Below are 20,822 nucleotides of genomic sequence, written 5' to 3'. Positions count from 1 at the left end.
GCCAAGCTCGCCAGTCGGCGATAGGACATGCTCTGAGCCTATTGATATGTAAGAGACAGCGAGCGATAAAATGTACTCAGACACTGTTCGTACATAATATTCGGCTTTATCATGCTCTCCGAACTTATAAACTTTGCGAAAGGATTCGTTTCATGATAGTAAACTGTTATCATTTCATGGTGCGATGCAACCACGGAAATTTCGTAGAAACCAGCTACCTGCACCACAAATTGGAAGTCACAGGTCACCTGCTTGCATGTTATGAAGAATCCAGTGCACTGCCAGATCTGATTTTTGGGACATCATTTACAAGAGCTTCACAGAGTACAGGCAGGGAGAAACCCTGCTGCTGATTCACTAAGGTAGTCCGGTGGGAGGGCTTGACGTGTATACTGTACATTACCTATCCCACTTTCTACAGTAACACAATTGAAATGAGGAACTTGTATGGAGGCTCAAATACACGAGAAGAGTTTGCAAAACGTGTTACAGAAAAATTAGTTCCAAAATTGTTGTATTTCCAACAAAAATAGCGGCGAATGCAGGTGCTTAGTAACTGCTACACGAACTCAACGACGGCACAGAACTGCTGAAACGTATCTGAATAGGAGTTGAAATAAGGGTTTGCGGATATGACGTCGAAACAGGCTGAATCGTCCCAGTCTAAGCATTAGGGATCGTGAAGACCAAAAACCACCATAGGATTGCGATCAGATGTAAAGATATGCTCACTGTGTCCTTCCATTTTAACGGCAGGGTGCACCGTGATTTCTTACAACAAGGTCGAACGATCTGTAAGGAGTACTACTTTCAAGTTCATCGCTGTCTGCCTGAAAAAATCCGGTAAAAAAGCCCAGAGTCGTGGTGAAACAAGCCATTGTTTTAATGTCACAATAATGCACCGGCTAACACATCGTTGCTTGTGCCGAATTTTTGGCCAAAAACAATATTGAAATGATCCTCCAGCCTCCATATTTGCCACGCATGACCCCCATGTGACATTTTTATGTTTCCAAAAATAAAGTAAACTTTAAATAATTGTTTTATAAGCATGCATGATATAAAACATATCGCGGAAAGGTCGAAAAGCCGTGGCAAAGGTTGAGTCCCAGAATTTTTGGGTGGACTGAGAAAAGCGCTGGCATTTTGGGAAAATATAAACGCTACTAAAGTAAATGGGTGGTCATGACCCTCATTAGATTCCTCCCACCTTTGGATCTGCGCCAGTTGCGAATCGTTCTCCTTTGAACTTCAGTTTGTTCATTCATTCGATTCGCAGATTGATGACCAGTACTCTAAAATGTATGAAAAGAAGGCCTCACAATCTACTTATGTCTTGAGTCTGCCATCCTCAGTAGAACATTCACATGGCTTAGCCATCCTACGTTTCTCGGTATGGTCACACAAGGCTGCTTGAGTGGTATCAGCGACTCTTTACATCGACCTTTGGCACTATATTCAAACGATACACCAGTTTTCCCTTGACTCGCTCACATTTCCGTGTATTTGTTTAGATTTAGCATCAGATGTCAGTTGCTGCATTAAGCATAGATTTTTGACAAATTTGCTTTAAATTAAAAAAAAAAAAATCTCTTGGGAGACCAACACACTATCAGTAGGGGGTATCTTCTCTGAATAATTTTAGGCAATTGCTGACACTTTACTGATCCCAAAAGGTCATTGTGTCCCGAGCGCAGAAGTGTTGTGTGTATGCAATGAAACCCAATATGCGGTATATAAAGTACGCAATTAAAATAATTTTAGGGAAATAAAAAAAGGGAAAAATCTGAAGATTTAAGTTCAACGTCCTGTCACCACTGGTGTCATCAGATACAAACAAAATGCTCTATATGTTAAAGGATAGAGAAGGAAATGTGCCTTGCAACGGAAACATCCCGGCATTTGCCTGGCGAAATTGAGGGGAGTCAAGGAAAACCTCAATCTGGATGGCCAGACGAGGACTGCAACCGTAGTCCTTGCGAATGCGGGTCTCGTGTAGTCATTGTGCTACGGCGCTCGCTTAGAAAACGGAGGCGCTACCTCATTTGAGTGAAGAAATCGACAGTGTGATAATTACTTCAGAAATGCTTACTGAAACTATTTGCATGGAGGAGAACATCTGCAAAGCGACAAACACGTCAAAAGTTTATACGCACTGTCCTTCGCTGTGAAAAATACGTACGTCAAGCAGAGACATTCTTTTCCAGGAATCTGTATTGTTACCTTTGCACCAGAAAGCTGGCTGTCTACAAACTTCACGTCCCTCCTCTGTTCAATAAAGAGTCAAAGAAAGCTTCCACATTGTGTTTGCGACTGAACGGCTTCACAAGTAAATTGAATTATGCGCGCTGACTGCACAGCCATGAAATTCTGTAGAGAATTGCCGCGACCGCCTTTCAGTGCACTTGTAGGTCTTTATCGCGAGGCAGATAAACATCGGGCTAAATAAAATCAACCGCACGACTGTGCGCGCCTGCTGTGAAGCCGTTTACTTTTGCTTGCGGAGCAAACACAACGGAGGACTGACATTTTGCAGGGTTCCTACAGGCAATGTTGCTGCTTTTGTAATTTCAAGTAAAGTGTTTTTATACGTAGCTTCTTGTTCTGACAAGGTTCCTTCAGATTTTGAATATTTGAATTCACGATCCATAACGTTCTAATCAGACAGACTGCGGTTCAGTTGTCCACTGCGGTGGACGGCTGTTAACGTCGCGTCCTGTAATGTTCGAATATAATATTAATAGGACGCTGCTTGGATAGCTCCCGCTGATGAAATATCTGGCCGCACGGGTGGAAAACAACAAAATTTAATCGACCACATAAGTTAAGTTGCCAGCGCGAATAGCCATTTATTGGGAGAATTCTGGGAAATTGTAGTGCACTCATAAAGAAGGCTGCATACAAACCTCTAGTGCAGAACGTTTTTAAATACTGCACCATTTTTTGGGATCGCCTCCAGATCGGATTAAAGAGAGACGTCTAGCGAAATCAGAAGAGTGCCGATAGGTGTGTTATTGGTCGGTTATATCAGCACAAGAATGTTAAGGAGTGGTCTTTTATGTATATCTTACGAATGGGCGGTGAGAGAGATTACGACGCACTTGGAGACGTATAGGTGATCATATTTCACTCGCTTTATTTGCTTGTGGAACAGGAAATTTTATAAATAGCAATGATACGAAATACCTTGGCCTGTACAGTTCCTTACGGAAAATATCTGAAGCTCTAGGTATCGAAATGTGGTGCTACAGAAGAATGCTGAAGATTAGATGGGTAGATCACATAACTAATGAGGAGGTATTGAATAGAATTGGGGAGAAGAGGAGTTTGTGGAACAACTTGACTAGAAGAAGGGATCGGTTGGTAGGACATGTTCTGAGGCATCAAGGGATCACCAATTTAGTACTGGAGGACAGATTGGAGGGTAAAAATCGTAGAGGGAGAGCAAGAGATGAATACACTAAGCAGATTCAGAAGGATGAAGGCTGCAGTAGGTACTGGGAGATGATGAAGCTTGCACAGGATACAGTAGCATGGAGAGCTGCATCAAACTAGTCTCAGGACTGAAGACCACAACAAGAACAATAGGTATATTATTGTTGTGTTTACCAGCACGTACGAGCCCACTGCGAGGGAAAAAAGTGACCATTTAGGTGAACGCGTTCATCTAGACGGTGTTGCGAACAAGGGGGTGCATCTTCGGGATGACAATGCCCTCGCTTACGCGGCTGTAAATGCCAAAGATTTGGCTTGAAGAAAATACGACCCCCTTTCACGACAACATAATCATCAGTTTGGATAATATACACACATTGTCGTATGTATTGGGGGAAAACATGGAACACTGCCGCGCTACTGCAATTTTTAACGATGTGGAACAGTGTCTTGAGGAAAGACGATATGAAGTGCCATTTAAAATAATTTAGAATTTACTAGGTTTAGTAAAGCGTCCAGACACATATTCGGCTTGGTATCTCGTTGACTGGAGAACCATTGTCTTCAGTGATATGTCCCGCTTCGAACTGAGCCCCGATGGCCAGCAAAGACGTGTCTCGAGACGCCCCACACAGCGGTAGGATACCAACCTGACTGACGCCTGTCATACGGCCCGACAGTTAGGAGTGATGATGTAGGGTGCTCTTCCGTTCCAAAGCAAGACCCCTTTTGTTTACATTCGTGGCACTCTTACGCCACAGAGTACATCAACAATATTCTACGCCCCGTTTTGTTTCCGTTCATAGCAAGCCGTCTTAGACTTACATTTCAGCAACATACTGCCCACCCACACGCAGCGAGAGTTTGTACAGCTTCTCTTCGTGATTGCCATCCCTACCTTGGCCAGCAAGGTCGCCAGATCTCTTCCAATTAAGAATGTTTGGAGCATTATGGGCACGACCCGCCAGCAAGTTCGATATTTTGACTGACTAATGTGCCAAGTGGACAAAATTTGGCACTACATCCCTCAGGATAGCAATCACTCAGTGAAAGCCGAATAACAGCTTGCATAAGGGCCAGAGATGTACCAATGCGTTGTTGACCTTGCTCAGTTTGTGAAGCTCTTTCTCTTCAATAAATCACCCAGATTTTTTTTGTTTTTTGTTTTAATTGTAATCATTTGTTTGTCTGTACATGTACACTACTGGCCATTAAAATTGCTACATCACGAAGATGTGCTACAGACGCGAAATTTAATCGACAGGAAGAAGATGCTGTGATATGCAAATGGTTAGCTTTTCAGAGCATTCACACAAGGATGGCGCCAGTGGCGACACCTACAACGTGCTGACATGAGGAAAGTTACCAACCGATTTCTCATACACAAACAGCAGTTGACCGGCGTTGCCTGGTGAAACGTTGTTGTGATGCCTCGTGTAAGGAGGAGAAATGCGTACCATCACGTTTCCGACTTTGATACAGGGCGGATTGTTGCCTATCGCGATTGCGGTTTATCGTATCGCGACGTTGCTGCTCGTGTTGGTCGAGATCCAATGAGTGATAGCAGAATATGGAATCGGTGGGTTCAGGAGGGTAATACGGAACGACGTGCTGGATCCCAACGGCCTCGCATCACAAGCGGTCGAGATGACAGGCATCTTATCCGCATACCTGTAACGGATCGTGCAGCCACGTCTCGATCCCTGAGTCAACAGATGGGGACGTTGGCAAGACAACAACCATCTACACGAACAGTCCCACGACGTTTGCAGCAGCATGGACTATCAGCTCTGTTGACCATGGTTGCGGTTACCCTTGACGCTGCATCACAGACAGGAGCGCCTGCGATGGTGTACTCAACGACGAACCTGGTGCACGAATGGCAAAACGTCATGTGTTCAGATGAATCCAGGTTCTGTTTACAGCATCATATTGGTCGCATCCGTGTTTGGAGACATCGCGGTGAACGCACATTGGAAGCGTGTATTCGTCATCGCCATACTGGCGTATCACCCGGCGAGATGGTATAGGGCGCCATTGGTTACACTTCTTGGTCACCTCTTGTTCTCATTGACGGCACTTTGAACAGAGGACGTTACATTTTAGATGTGTTACCACCCGTAGCTCTACCCTTCATTCGATCTCTGCGAAACCCTACATTTCAGCAGGATAATGCACAACCGCATGTTGCAGGTCCCGTACGGGCCTTTCTGGATACAGAAAATGTTTGATTGCTGCCCTGGCCAGACATCGGAAGTTCACTGAGGCTTTTTGCAGATGATGCTGTAGTGTATCGAGAGGTTGCAACAATGGAACATTGTACTGAAATACATGAGGATCTGCAGCGAATTGACGCATGGTGAACGGAATGGCAATTGAATCTCAATGTAGACAAGTGTAATGTGATGCGAATACATAGAAAGATAGGTCCCTTATCATTTAGCTACAAAATAGCAGGACAGCAACTGGAAGCAGTTAATTCCATAAATTATCTGGGAGTACGCATTAGGAGTGATTTAAAATGGAATGATCATATAAAGTTGATCGTCGGTAAAGCAGATGCCAGACTGAGATTCATTGGAAGAATCCTAAGGAAATGCAATCCGACAACAAAGGAAGTAGGTTACAGTACGCTTGTTCGCCCACTGCTTGAATACTGCTCAGCAGTGTGGGATCCGCACCAGATAGGGTTGATAGAAGAGATAGAGAAGATCCAACGGAGAGCAGCGCGCTTCGTTACAGGATCATTTAGTAATCGCGAAAGCGTTACGGAGATGATAGATAAACTCCAGTGGAAGACTCTGCAGGAGAGACGCTCAGTAGCTCGGTACGGGCTTTTGTTAAAGTTTCGAGAACATACCTTCACCGAAGAGTCAAGCAGTATATTGCTCCCTCCTACGTATATCTCGCGAAGAGACCATGAGGATAAAATCAGAGAGATTAGAGCCCACACAGAAGCATACCGACAATCCTTCTTTCCACGTACAATACGAGACTGGAATAGAAGGGAGAACCGATAGAGGTACTCAGGGTACCCTCCGCCACCCACCGTCAGGTGGCTTGCGGAGTATGGATGTAGATGTAGATGTAGATTCTCCAGATTTCTCACCAATTGAATATGTCTGGTCAACGGTGGCCGAGCAACTGGCTCGTCACAATACGCGAGGCACTACTCTTGATGAACTGTAGTATCGTGTTGAAGCTGCATGGGCAGCTGTAACTGTACACGCCATCCAAGCTCTGATTGACTCAATGCCCAGGTGTATCAAGGCCGTTTTACGGCCAGAGGTGGTTGTTGCGTGTACTGATTTCTCAGGATCTATGCACCCAAATTGAGTGAAAATGTAATCACATGTCAGTTCTAGTATAATATATATTGTCCAATGAATACCCGTTTATCATCTGCATTTCTTCTTGGTGTAGCAATTTTACTGACCGGTATTGTACATCATCTCTATCTATTTCCGTCACGTTCGGATATTTCCTTCATTTTTTTCTTCGAGTGTACGTAGCTTGACTTTCAGGAGGTGATAATTAAAATTTTATGCCTTATACTCAACGATGGCCAGGAGTATTCACGCTGCGAAACCTGGACACCAAAAGGCGCTCGCATTATTTTTCCCCGAAGCTCGTATAAGCAACGATGTGGATATGAGTGTACCTTACATTTTCGTATATTATTAGGCGACAGCGGGCGAAAACGGAGCTGTTCCGGTGATATAGGTTTGTCGCGCGAGACGCGGCTGGTAATCGCATGCAATTCCACGGCGGCACGTGTACTTAGCGCCGCGCAGACGCAGTAATGGTTATTGCCGCGGCCGCGGGCGCGGGCGCGGGCGCAGCCGCAGCCGGAGGCGCCGCTGTTTACCCAGTGATTACACTTAAAAGCGTCTCATTCTGCAGCCACCTCCTCCCTCACACTGAATGAGAAATTCTTTATACGGCGGTAATGGAAAACACATCGAGACTACCGAAAAAGTGAGAGATACCGGCTGGAGGAAAAAGGCGAACCCCGGTTGCGACTTCGCTTTAATGCTCGCTCTTTGCTGCAGCAAGACTGTGAACATTTTTCCAATATTGTGTTTCTACGCCGACTCCCGCTGACAAAGCGGGCCCCCTCCAGACGCACTAAGTGCTTTGCGCAGGTTCTGGAAGAGATGCGAGCCGCGGGATGATTCCCGGTGCAGCCGTTTGCGCCTCAGTGTGGGACACTCTAATGTAATGCAGTCAGACCAAGAGCGTAGTGTGTGTATGTATGTATGTATGTATTTATTTATTTTATCTGGCAAGATTAGGGCCTTCAGGCCCTCTCTTACACCTAACCAGGCATACTCAGATTGAACGTATTTCAGTTTGTACAGAACATTATGGACATACCACGTGTTAGACAGTATTAATGTTAAAGAAAAAATAGAGAGTATGACAGTAGTACAAGAATAACTATAACAATCAAAAAATTATTATAACTATCAAAAATAATAATAGTAATATTAACAGTAATGACTATGTATATGAAAATAAACATATTTTTCTTTTATGAATGTCAGTCCTATTGCTAGTTGGGAATTTTCTCGTTATGTTCTTGCAGCTTGTGAGTTATTCACATCGAGCAGAGACATGAGACGATAGAATGGGGTGAAAGAGATATAGAAGAAAAATTCAAATGAGTGTGAAATCTTATGGGACTTAACTACTAAGGCCATCAGTCCCTAAGCTTACACACTACTTAACCTAAATTATCCTAAGGACAAACACACACACCCATGCCCGAGGGAGGACTCGAACCTCCGCCGGGACCGGCCACACAGTCCACGGATGCAGCGCCACAGACCGCTCGGCTAATCCCGCGCGGCTGATAAGAAGAGGTAGCTAGGTTAGAGGAAGAGAAATAGAATGGTACAATTCGAAGCTACGATGGAGAGGAGAAAGAAAGAGGTGAGAGGGGCACAACAATGCTGGCTATACCGTCCCTAATATGTAAGTTTTGAGTTCCCTCTTGAATGTTGAGTGGTTCTGGATAAGACGCAGGTCACATGGGAGCGCGTTCCATAGTCGTGTGGCTGAGATGGAGAAAGATTTTGTGTTATGTAAAGGTGTAGCCAAGATGCTACACGTTTCCGATCTGGTATTGCGGTTGTGGAATGATGGTAGGTGTTTAATATGAGAAGATAAGTATTGGTGGCACCAGTGGCTAAGAAATCGATGAAGTAAGCACATCGTGTGGAGATCGCGTACCTGGGAGTATGAAGGACTGATTTGATCATACATCCGTATATTGAACATGTATCTAACGCAGGCATTCATCACTAACTCGAGGCATCTCGAATTTTCACTATTTGTGCCGTGTTGAACTACATCACAGTAGGAAACTTCCTGGCAGATTAAAACTGTGTGCTGGACCGAGACTCGAACTCGGGACCTTTGCCTTTCGCGGGCAAGTGCTCTACCAACTGAGCTACCCAAGCACGACTCACACTCCGTCCTCACAGCTTTACTTCTGCCAGTATTTAGTCTCCTACCTTCCAAGTATTACAGAATCAGGAGAGCTTCTGTAAAGTTTGGAAGGTAGAAGACGAGGTACTGGCAGAAGTAAAGCTGTGAGGACGAGGCGTGAGTCGTGCTTGGGTAGCTCAGTTGGATGCCGGCACGGTAGCTCAGCGTGTTCGGCCAGAGAGCCGGTTGGCCTCTGTAATAAAAAACTGAGTGGAAAGGATCAACCACCGAACTTGAACAGGATGACGGCTTGTATTCTGCCGTGAAAACTTTCATTGAGGTGTCTGAATGCCTGCCGAGGAATGGCAGAATGGCAGGAATGACAGAACCAAAACCAAAGGAAGTAGTCATGTCAGTCGCTGGGGTTCCGAGCGACGTCGAGATTCTAACCCATCCAAAAGGTGTACCATTGGGTTTCGTTGGGACTCTGGGTAGGTCATTCCATTTCAGGAACATGACAGTCCACAAATCATGTCCCCACAAATGCTGATTTATTGTTATGTTGATACAAATAATCATCCCTCTGAACTGTTCATATAATGTACGCAGTACGTACTTCTGTAGAATTTGTTCACATTCTTCCGCGTTCAACGTTTTCTTAAACACAATAGGAGGACCACAACCAAACCACGAAAAACCTCCCCACACCGTAACACCACCTCCTCCCTGCTTCGCTACTGGCACTACACATGATGGTACAGGGTGTCCAGCAAACGAGTTTCTGGTTTCCAAATTAAATAATTTGAAAACTAAGATCTATAATCGTGTATGCCAAAAGGTATGTTTACTGTGAAAGCTGTAAAAATTCTATACGGAAGTTTCGAAATAGATCGAAAAGCTGCTAACCGATGGCGCTGTACGCTGTGCGGCTCGCACAGTGTATAATTAAACTCGTCCTCTGCAAGCAGTCTTTGCAGTCACATCACAATCTTTTGGTGAAGTGTTCAGTACGCAAGTGGCGCAAACGAACTATGAAATTTTCCATCACATCATGTAGTGTCTCGACGGAAATCGATGCACATGCCACACAGATCGCCGATTCAAGCGCGTCCAGGCTGATGGGATGTTTCTAGTAGACAGCGCCTTTCAATGTTCCCAAAGAAAAGAGTCACAAGGAGTCAGATCGGCGGAACATGGTGGTCAATGCATCGCCACGCCAGTAAATTAGCAACAGTCCAACCCAATGCCTCTATTCCCGAAGTATTCATCAAGAAAGCGAAACATCTATTCGGTGCGTCGTAGTCTGGGCCCATCTTACATGAACCACTCGGTGCCTGGTCAGTCCTCCAACGCTAGCTGTGTGGCCACAAACACATTCAAAATTGCAACGTAACTATCATTAAAGATCATTTATAGCAAGAAAAAAAAGCCAACAATGCATCTTCTGCATACCGCAGCTCAAACAGTAACTTTGGGAGAATACAGTGGTCTCACTTCACACAAATCGAGATTCTCCGGAAACCCTAAATCGCCGGTTCTGTTTATTCACTACCCCATTCAGGTGGAAGTGTGCTTCATCTGTGGAACAGATGCAGCCAGCATCAAATCCTTCATTATCACTCAATGTGAGAACCAGGTTCGCAAAGTCAGCCCTCTGTTGCACGGCTTGTACAGGTTTGGCCTAGTGGCTTTCGATTTTGAATGGAAACATGTGCACCCTCTAAGTATTTTCCGCGTACTGGACCTGTTCAAACAAGTCTCTGCCGCAATTCTTCGGACGGATTTCCTTGGATTTTACCAAATAACTCCAGAAACCATGGTGACATTTTCAGGAGTAACTACAGCTTGCCTGGTGCCCACGTTCTCCTCTGGATCATCAGCGACGCTGCCTGTCCTTTGGAATTTGGCGAAGAGCTTGCGAATGCTTTTCGCATCGGGCCCTCATGGATCATTAAATCGTGTTTGAGAGCTGCACTTTGTTGCCGTAGGCCTGCGTTCAAATCTGTGGTACTCCAGTACCAGAAGAACACGTTGTTCCATCGGATACATTCCTTCGGTATGCTAACCTCCTTTCACTTTTCGCCGGTGGGACTGATCGCTTTGAACTGCGGCGCGCTATTTGTAGGCGCTATATACTGCGATTACAGCGACATCAGTTAACAGCTTTACGGACGATTTCGCAAGTTCTGTATAAAGTTCTTACAGCTTTCAAAATAAACAAACCGTTTGTTGCACTCGTCTATCGGTCTAAGTTTTCCAAATATTTAATTTTTCAAATTAGGGACCCCTTCGCTGGACACCCAGCAGGTAACTTTCTCCAGGCCTTCGCCAAACCAAAGTTCTTCCACAGGATTGCCACAGGGTAAAGCGTGATTCATGACTCCAAATCACTCGTTTCCAGCCTTCTCCAGTGTGTCTTCAGTGTATCTCTTTACACCACCTCAAGCGTCGCTTAGCATTGACTGCAGAAATATGTGGCTATGCACCTATCTCATTCTGAGACGTCTATGTGGCTGTGTAAATCAATCGACCATGCAGTACATCCATCAAATCAAACAGCTTACAAATAGAAGATCCACTGTGCAAGACAATTCAGAGCAAAAGCACTGAACTAACCACTGATGTAAACAAATTATTATGGTTGTGTTATTTTACGTCCACTGTCTGGATCTGTGATCTTGCTGACCATGGGAATACCTCAATATGACGCAGACAGTTAACAGAGACACGCGCCATTACTGTACGAGTATTGTCCTATTCAGAAACAGCACGACGATACTGCCGCATGAGAAGTAACACACAAGATGGCCGTGACGCACCTTCGTGCTATCAAAGTTCCATCAGTCACTGTCAGTTGTAACCTGAATTCGTACCCGATTGCTCCCCATACCATAACGCCAGTTGTAGAATTCCAGAACATATTCTGAGCTCAAACGTAACAAGGTATCTTGGACAGATTGGCCACTTGCATGCCAACCAGCAAGAATTCCGAAAACATAGAAAACATAGATCTGACACGAGGAACAAGGCAATCGAGTAGATGCAGTATTTTTCGATTTCCGAAAAGCATTTGACTCAGTACCACATCTACGCTTGTTAATAGAAGTGCGATTATACGGGATATCAAGCGAAATTTGTGGCCGGATTGACGATTTATTAATAGACTGGTCGTAGCAAGTTGTCTTGGGTGGAGAATCATCAACAAATTTCAGAAGTAACTCTGGGTGTGCTCCAAGCTTACATTAATGACCTTACGCACAATATAAATAGTAATCTAAGGTTTTTCGTTGATGATGCAGTACTCTGCAGTGAAGTACTGTTTGAAAGAAACTGCACAAATACTGATGATAAGGTTTCAAATTGGCGCAAAAAACGTATTTAAAATTTTCAGAAATGTAAAATTGTGCACTTTACAACGCGAGAAAACATAGTACCTTACGACTACATCGTGAAAGAGTCAAAACTGTAGTCGGACAATACATACAAGTAACAGGGTATAACACTTTGTAGGGATATAGAATGGGACAATCACATAGGCCCAGTCGAAGGTAAAGCAGGGGGCAGACGTAGGTTCATTGGGAAAATACTAGGGATATGAAATCAATCTACAGAGGATCACTCGTGCGATATAATATGGAATATTGCTCAAGTGTGTAGGACCCGTACCAAATAGGACTAACAGGGGATAGTGAACGTATACAGAGAACGGCAGTACGAAAGGTCACAGGATTAAAGAATGAAATTTACACTCTACAGCGGAGTGTGCTCTGATATGAAACTTCCTGGAAGATTAAAACTGTGTGCCGGACCGAGACTCGAACGCGGGACCTTTAACTTTCGTGGAGAGTGTCACAGAGATGCTGCAGAAACTGAACAGGCAGATTCTTAAAGATAGACGTAATATGTTCTGAGAAAGCTTCCTTACAAAGCTTCAAGAACCAGCTTTAAATGATGACTATAAGAACATGCCGCAATTCTCTACGTATCGCTCCCGTACGGCTCGGGAGGACAAGATTAGATTAATTACAGCATGAGCGGAAGCATTTAATCAGTCATCCTCCTCGACCCCATGCGTGAATGGTATGGAAAAGTGCCCTAATAACTGGTGTAGTGGGACCTACCCACTGCGATTCCCTTCACAGTTGTTTGCAGAGTACCGATGCATACTACCTGTCCATTCCTGTCATATGGAATATGTAAGTATGTAAATGTCTGCGTATGTCAATCGCTTTATACTTGTTGCTCTTAAATCGTAATTCAGAAAATATCTTTGAACGACCTCCGAAATTTTGTCGCTGGAGTTGGGGTTCAACCTGTAGTATAGGTAAACATTTGTTCCATTGACTCGTTGATGCTAATAATCTATGTATAAATTCAAAACTTCCGGGTTGTAGTCAACATGTTGTTTCAGGAGAATTAATGATAAAGACTAAGACGTGACAGGGGAGGAGTCTACAGTTCCCAACTTTGTGATTTGTTGTTCTTTCTTTCAACGGGAACTACACATCGTCAAGAAATATCTCGAGCTCGATGTTACATATATCATTGCTGGTTGCCAAATCAATACTTTACCCGTAGATACTCTACCGATGCACCCACCCATTATTAAAGGTTCAGTATATGTCGTAAAACTGATAATACGAGAAATATCACAATTCTGTCATTTTATGCCTGTTTTACTTTCCTCCCAAAAACAAACTTGTACAACCCTCTCAAACAAACAAGCAAACTGAATTAACATAAATACGTAATGCTGAGTTGCGTTAATAATAACGGATTTCGTATTGCTTGATTATTTTTTTGAATTTTCTTTCGACATAACATAATTTCACTTTTCAATTCAATAAACTTTACCAACAGCCATATACTTTTGGTTATTTTATTTTATTTCGAACGCAACCAGTTTCGGCAGTTCATTTTGCCATCTTCAGGCCCCATACGCGTTTTTCGAATCAACGAGTTTATCGTATAGCGCCATAAAACTGGATACCGTGAATCCCAATCGTTGTGCAACTGACTCATACGAATGGGTGCGTATGGGGCCTGAAGATGGCAAAATGAATTGCCGAGACTAGTTGCGATGGAAATAAAATAAACTAACCTAAAGTATACGGCTGTTGGTAAAGTTTATTGAGTTGAGAAGTACGTACCAGCCGATGTCCCCTGACCATAATAGACCGACAGAGACTAATTTCAAATTTGTTCGCTTTTTCTTACTTTTTTCATTCTTTTATTTTCCGTAATATTCAAAATAGAAACTAAATTATCTTCTTCTTAGACTTCTTTTACCGAGGCTTACCCTGGGCGCTCTGCCTCGTAACTTGGTTAATTTTACATTTTCGAGAGGAAGGACCTAAAATATAAATGTCATAATAGTAACTGCATAGAGAAAATGTCCTCATTGCTGTTTGATGTCTTTTGCAGGTCTCCATCTCTACGGACGTAATGCATGTATGGAGATCAACTAACAAGGTAAGTGAGCTTTAGAAACTTTGAGAAGGTGCTGATTGCATTATGCGCATACTCGGTGTTCATTTACACACTGCTTTATATCGTTGGTGTCAGCAGAAATCTGTATTATCATTGGAAAACGCAATAAGTAGCTTCGTCAGCAGCATCGCTTTATTAGAAATGTCAAAAAAAGAGTCGTCGCCATTTTTTTTTGATGGGTTACCCCCACGCTGATGGTTCATATATAGGAAACTGTTAAATTTATATGAGAGAGATAACTACGTCTCTACAGAAACATCTGCATGTATAATTTGCTGGTCACTGCGAAGTGCGTGGTTGAGGCTCCAATTCATTTTACCGTACATACGGGTTCCTCCTATCCCAGTTCTAAGATGGACCTCGTCTAAGGGATCTAAAGGCAAAATCCTTGAAATAATTTAATATCTTGAACACAGATATTGAGGAGAAAGACTGCTCCCCAAGTTTTATAAAACTTTTGTGAGACTCCGGCTACATTATGGGTTCACTGTGTAATGATCAACGAGACCTACAGTTCTCAGGCTGATCGTCGCTATCGTCCCCCTCCGGATAAGGCTGGCCACGGGTGTCTACAGTATCCCCGTACCGTGCCTCTTTACTGTGGATCCATCATTTGCCATCCTTTAGCAGATTTTCGTGACGCGTCAGGCGTATAACTTTTTCCCTTTCAGAGAAACACTGTCATACCCAGCAGTTGTTAATCCTGGTATGGAATAGATTTTTGTACACTGCTCGTGGACAATGAACCCATTTGCGAACAGCACAAAGCACTATCTAGTGGCACTTAGGTATGGTACAAATACACATATTACCCCAGCGATCGAGTCGATTTCCGCCTTGGTTACTGAAGTGGTCCTACATTATTTTAGACTTAGTGATGTGCAGAAGGGACTGCACACCTTGATATAATTTTTATTTGTTTTTCGTATTTTTTAAAAACAGCTGCATTTCTATACGGCAGTATTTACAGATGGATCCAAATAAGGTAACTCATTTGGGTGCTCTGTGGTAAGGGCGGCCACGGCGTGCCAAACTTACCCGTGCAGCGTGTGCTTCTCGTAAGTACACGGAACAACGCGACGTTTCATGTAGCACTGCGGTGCGGCGGTTTTCGGCCGGTGCAACTCTTTAAGTTCGGCAGCATCGTACTGTCAGCGCTGTTTAACCTTCGCTATTTGTTCGTAGTCTGAGGAACGTTCGCAGGTGCAGTGGCTGTTAGCACAAAAACAGGCAGTCTAGCGATATGACTTAACATTCCTTTAAAATGAATTGAAAGAGAGGGATGAGAATTGTCAGTTCGCATAAGCGACAGGTACTACATATTTGCTATGTAACGACATTACAGTACCACGCGGGAAGAATTTAAAGATTTCGTTGACCATGAAAGAACAAAGAATTACACCGAGCGACAAGCGGGATTCATTGCTGTGCTCGTTAAAAGAGCTCTTTGGGATAAATTTGCAGCCCTGGAGCACGTGAAAAAATAGGTGGTGCGAACAGTAAAATTTCTGAAGGTGCACGCATTGTTCCATTGTCAGTTGCAACAGTTTTCAGTGGAACTGAAGGAAGACTACGGCGACTTCGTATATTACTGTAAAGTATTTTGGTTAAGTTAAGAGTTATGCATGGAATGATTTTCCGATTTAAAACTCGCTCTTATTGAGTTTATGAAGGACAAAGGCGTGCAAAATGAAAATCAGAACATCCAGAATGAAGTGTAGACTTCTCATTTTAAGTAGAATTGACTGCACGCTGCCCTTAGTAAGACATCGTAAGGTAACTTCTTTCTGATTTGATGGGGACGCATTTAAAAAGAAAATCGCGTTGTAGAAGGGACACATTCTGACAATGACAGTCCACCTCCATAAGCTCAATGGTGCTAAAGAAAACACGGGTTTTGAAGAGTTCATTGTGGCTTTCAAAGAATTACGAGGATAGTTTTACAAAGTTTCTGAGGACACCGTCAGTCATATCTGTTTCCGAGCTGCTTTCGAGACCGTTTGCCGTTTCAGCTGAAAGCGCCACTGTGCATGTGCAGATGTAACTGATTGACCTGCAAGGTAATTCCAGTGTTAATGACAAATCTTTTTACTTTAAAAGTGTCCGTCCCACATTGCTTCTCTCAGGTAGAGTTTCCAAGTCTCCATAATGAGGTCGGAAAAGTGTTACGATATTTTGATCGACTTACTTGTGTGAAAGGCCTGTTCTCGATTATGAATCTAAATATGTTACGATTACGCGGCAACTTGAGTGCGAAGCCTGTGAAATTATCTGCGTGTATCCGTTTGCTGAACAGTTTGTACAAGAAAAAAATATATTATGTCCTCAGCGCGCCAAAAATGATTATATAATACGGGAATTTTTTTTGTGACTATGTTGTTGAGACATGTGAAATATAAAACCAAGTAGTATGCAATGCGACTGTAATGTCATTTAAATGCGGGTTTTTCGCAGTTTTCCCCTCTTCCTCCTCCTTGCGCTTTACAATATGGCGTGGCGGTGGGGGAAATGTGAAGTAAGGCTAAACGCTTTGGCACTCGTGCCCCGGCACAGTCCGTCAACCGAAATCTTGGCCGCCCATTCTCTCTAGTGTTCCGTGATCTTTTATTAACAGTTATTTACCAAATGGATTTATTATGTTTTGTACAGACGTATTCATGCTGCTGCATTCATCTGTTTCCACCTCTGTTTCCTGTAGTCTGCACTCCATTGATAACAGAAGTCCAAATTATCCAGATTTTCAGTCTACAGAAGGTGCAGAAAGAATTATCATCAGCAACCGCTGGAGTTTAGGGAAGCGAATTGATATTTGCAGCAGCTAAAGAAAAATATACTTATAATCTCGTGATTTACTGTAGTGTAGTTCTAAACAGTACCATCTCCCAATTAAAGTACGACGTCATACATAGGTGAGAGTAAAGTGGTCCAAAATAATGGACTATAAACAACAGTTTCTGAATGTAACTACTTGGTGATGGCGTAGCTTCTTCCAGTAACTTAGGTGAGATGAGTTCCTTCTTATTCGCCTACGGGTAGCGCACATTCCGATGGCGTACCCCTTCCTCCTTCGATGAGAGGACCTCTAAATGTGCAGCGTTTGTGGTGTACAATTTTCAGAACGCCACATTTTAGCTCACTGCATTTTGTATTTGGACGAACAGGCGGAAGGTAGTTTACCTGCCCCTTAAACTCAAAATACGCACATACACCAACGATGGAACACGATAAGAATGATTTATTGTGTGACTACGTGACCTGTAGTCCTGTCTTCCAGATCTCTGCAAACGTGTGCGACGGAGGATAATTACTGAAACTTCCTGAACCACAAATGAATCCTAATTTCCCGAAATCCTCCTGACAATGACGCTGCCACTCGTCAGTTTACAATTCTGGGAATACCGTGACATAAAGACAGACGGAAAATGATAAGTACTTCATTACTCGTTGCAATGTACGACTGAGCTTAAAAAAGTAAGTTACACATTACTACGGTAGGCCAAGTAACTTTTGGTAAATGCTGCACTACAACTCAAAGTGACACAGATACATGACAGCATTTTTCAGCATAGTCACCAAGGCTCTGTAAACAACGGTCGGAATGTTCAACCAAACATTCAGTTCCTCGACGATCTAAATCAACTCCTTCATCACGGAGCCTTTCGAGAACCGCTCGTTCCTTCCAAATGTTCCTTCAGCATGCCGGTATGATGGAAATGACATCGTGCAAAATCTGGACTGGATATCGAAAACGTTGAAGCAAACCTTGTGTTGTGTGCGCCGTGTGTGATGTTGCATTGTCGTGCAGGAAAACTTAACTTTCGATGACTCTCGCTCTTTACATTTTGCCCACAAGAATCACACTGTTCCAAGCATTTCAACTTTGCAGTAAGTTTCCAGTCGGAGCGATATTTCACTCGCACACTGTGATGCAGCTGTTATCCGTACCGTAACAGAACTGGCTCTGTAGGAAATCCCGAACACGTAATCTCTTCTGATAATGCGCCACCCCTGCTGCACAATGGTCTTAGCGTGGAATGACATGTTTAACTTTCTGAAGTCCCTGTGTATAATGAAATTTAAGTAAGAACACTAACAAAACAATGTACAGGTGCTAACATGCGCACACACACACACACACACACACACACACACACACACAAAAGTAGACCTGGTTGTTTTCGTCAATTTTTTTTAAGAATTACGTCGTCCAAGGCATTCGTAGACACTTGCATAATTTCTAGAAACACTCGACTTAAGACTCTCGACACACAAATTTAGGTGGCACATCTAGACGTTGTGCAAAGACATGATTCTGAACGGAATTGTCATTCTTTTGCATGTAAGACTTAAGATGTGGAGTTGTTGATCAGTAGTTCGTGCCGCATTTCGCACCACTTAGCAATTTCATGTTACTGCTTTTGTCACATTAAAACATATCCTGCCAGCCAACGGCTGTTCTTTATTCGCTTTTGTTCTAGGATTTGTTCTATATGATGACAGAAACGTTCTTACATTTCTTGACTTTTCATCTGATGGTACTTGTACGAGATTGCTTTCTGCACGCTTTTTCGCTAACAGAAAGAGGAAGCACACAAGGAGTCGTTGAACCCTCTCTGACGGTATATACCTCTATTTCAAGTTTATCGGATTGCCATTTAGTGATAATCATCTCATCTGCCATATCCTTAACATACATATTTTTACCAAGGAGTAAGTGATAGATTTCTAGCTCTTTCTGTATTTTTACTGTAGATTGTGAACTTTTTAGAGCTTTTTCTGCTATTATCGTGTGTCAAATGTTGTGCTCATGTCGTACATCCATAAAAGCTGCTTTACATAAAATAATTTTCGTTTCGTGATTGAGTTCCGCACTGACAACAAAAATTGGATTCAGTACTTCGCTGTACAGGTATTTTTGTTCCAGCTAACAATGGAGCTTTGTTTCTGTCAACTTTTGTCTTTCCCTTATTATAATTTAGCATTTCTTAACTAGGTGGCTTCAGTCTTGGTGGTACTTATGTGAATCTTGTTGCGTATTTGCCAGTTCTAAATAAATGAAGCTGTTTCTGTAGCAGTCTCTTTATTGTCTGTCTGTCGTCAACAGTTATTCGTAGTTTTCAGAATCCAAATGTATATACATTGAAAGATACCAGTTTTGGTACCAATACTGAAAGAATTCAGTGTACGATTTTTTTGTACTGCGATATCTGTCCGTCAGTTTTTACCAAAGAAAAAAATCGTTAACTCAGCTAACTACACTGCACTGTATGACAAACCTATCACAAATAGTTATCTACGAAACACTGAGTTACCGAGTTCATCGGTACTCTGTAAACTTTTTTAATGAGAAGTAAAGCAACTGGTATCGAATTATTTAGTACAGTTTGATTTTTGACGTCTTTTCGGCAATGATTTTACATAGCTCTGTAAAGTGAACGGGTGCCCCTTGAACATTAGCAACCGGAATGGTATTGATTTTCAAGCGAGCCATGTTAAGAATTCACAAAGGAAGCTCCTTCGGAAGCCTAACGAAAAGCGGCAGTCGAGCTAAGGCCATATTTGGCAGTGGTGGTCAGGTGATGTGCTTCATCTTGTCCGTAAGATATATGCGGCCCTCCGACCTTCGCCTCGGACATTCTCGTTCCATTTGCATGGCCGGTCGGTCTTTTTCAATTGGGGCGGCTTGGCTTCCTACAGTTAATAGCGCCGACATGATTTGTGATTGCTTTGTTCCTGCCGCGGCGGAAGCGCTGCCCGCCCCGTGACCCAGCTAAATAATGTGCAGGGGTGCACAAAGTTCTCGTCACCTAGAACGGCAAAGGCGGACTCAGGTAGCGTTAGCACACGTATTACTGCATCTTGACACATCCGTCTGCTCAGTCTGAAACATGTACCGGGTAGTTACAATTAAAGTGTAGCTAATCACCGAGGTCCACTGAGGCCTGTAGTCCGTATCTCGTGGTGGTGCGGTAGCGTTCTCGCTTCCCACGCCCGGGTTCCCGGTTTCGATTCCCGGTGGGGTCAGGGATTTTCTCTGCCTCGTGATGACTGGGTGTTGTGTGATGTCCTTAGGCTAGTTAGGTTTAAGTAGTTCTAAGTTCTAGGGGACTGATGACCATAGATGTTAAGTCCCATAGTGCTCAGAGCCATTTGAACCATTTTTTGAGGGCTGTAACTATCGTCTGGCAGCGAAACTTGGTAAGATATTCTAATGTGTTAATGCGGAATCGATATGCGCTAATCAGAAATTAGTTGCAACTTGGCCACTAGGTGCAAATCCGGCGTTGTGAATGCAAGAAACACGCATGGAAACGTTTCCATATGTAGTCGCTTAGGAACGGGATGTGGACAGAAAAGGCCAAACAATTAAGAAAGGCATAATTTTCATTTTATTATTAACGCCCTTTAACACAATTTGTTCAATATGAGCACCGGAAAAGACAATGAGACGCCATATAACACCA

At 43.3% G+C, this 20,822-nt stretch overlaps 1 protein-coding gene across 4 annotated transcripts in view; it reads left to right on the top strand.

The window, feature by feature from the left end:
- The window catches only part of LOC126297807 (protein O-linked-mannose beta-1,2-N-acetylglucosaminyltransferase 1-like), a 1,990,313-nt gene that overhangs the window by 1,524,829 nt on the left and 444,662 nt on the right, over positions 1 to 20,822 (top strand). For all 4 annotated transcript variants that reach the window (XM_049989012.1, XM_049989016.1, XM_049989017.1 and 1 more), the window contains exon 11: positions 14,293 to 14,340. The gene's annotated coding sequence lies outside the window, so the exon portion shown is untranslated. The remainder of the gene's footprint in view (positions 1 to 14,292; positions 14,341 to 20,822) is intronic.

This window comes from Schistocerca gregaria, chromosome X, assembly GCF_023897955.1.
Source record: "Schistocerca gregaria isolate iqSchGreg1 chromosome X, iqSchGreg1.2, whole genome shotgun sequence".
Classification (NCBI taxonomy): domain Eukaryota; kingdom Metazoa; phylum Arthropoda; class Insecta; order Orthoptera; family Acrididae; genus Schistocerca; species Schistocerca gregaria.
The sequence above is the reverse complement of the archived record's forward strand: the minus strand, read 5'-3'. Positions and strand labels throughout refer to the sequence as shown.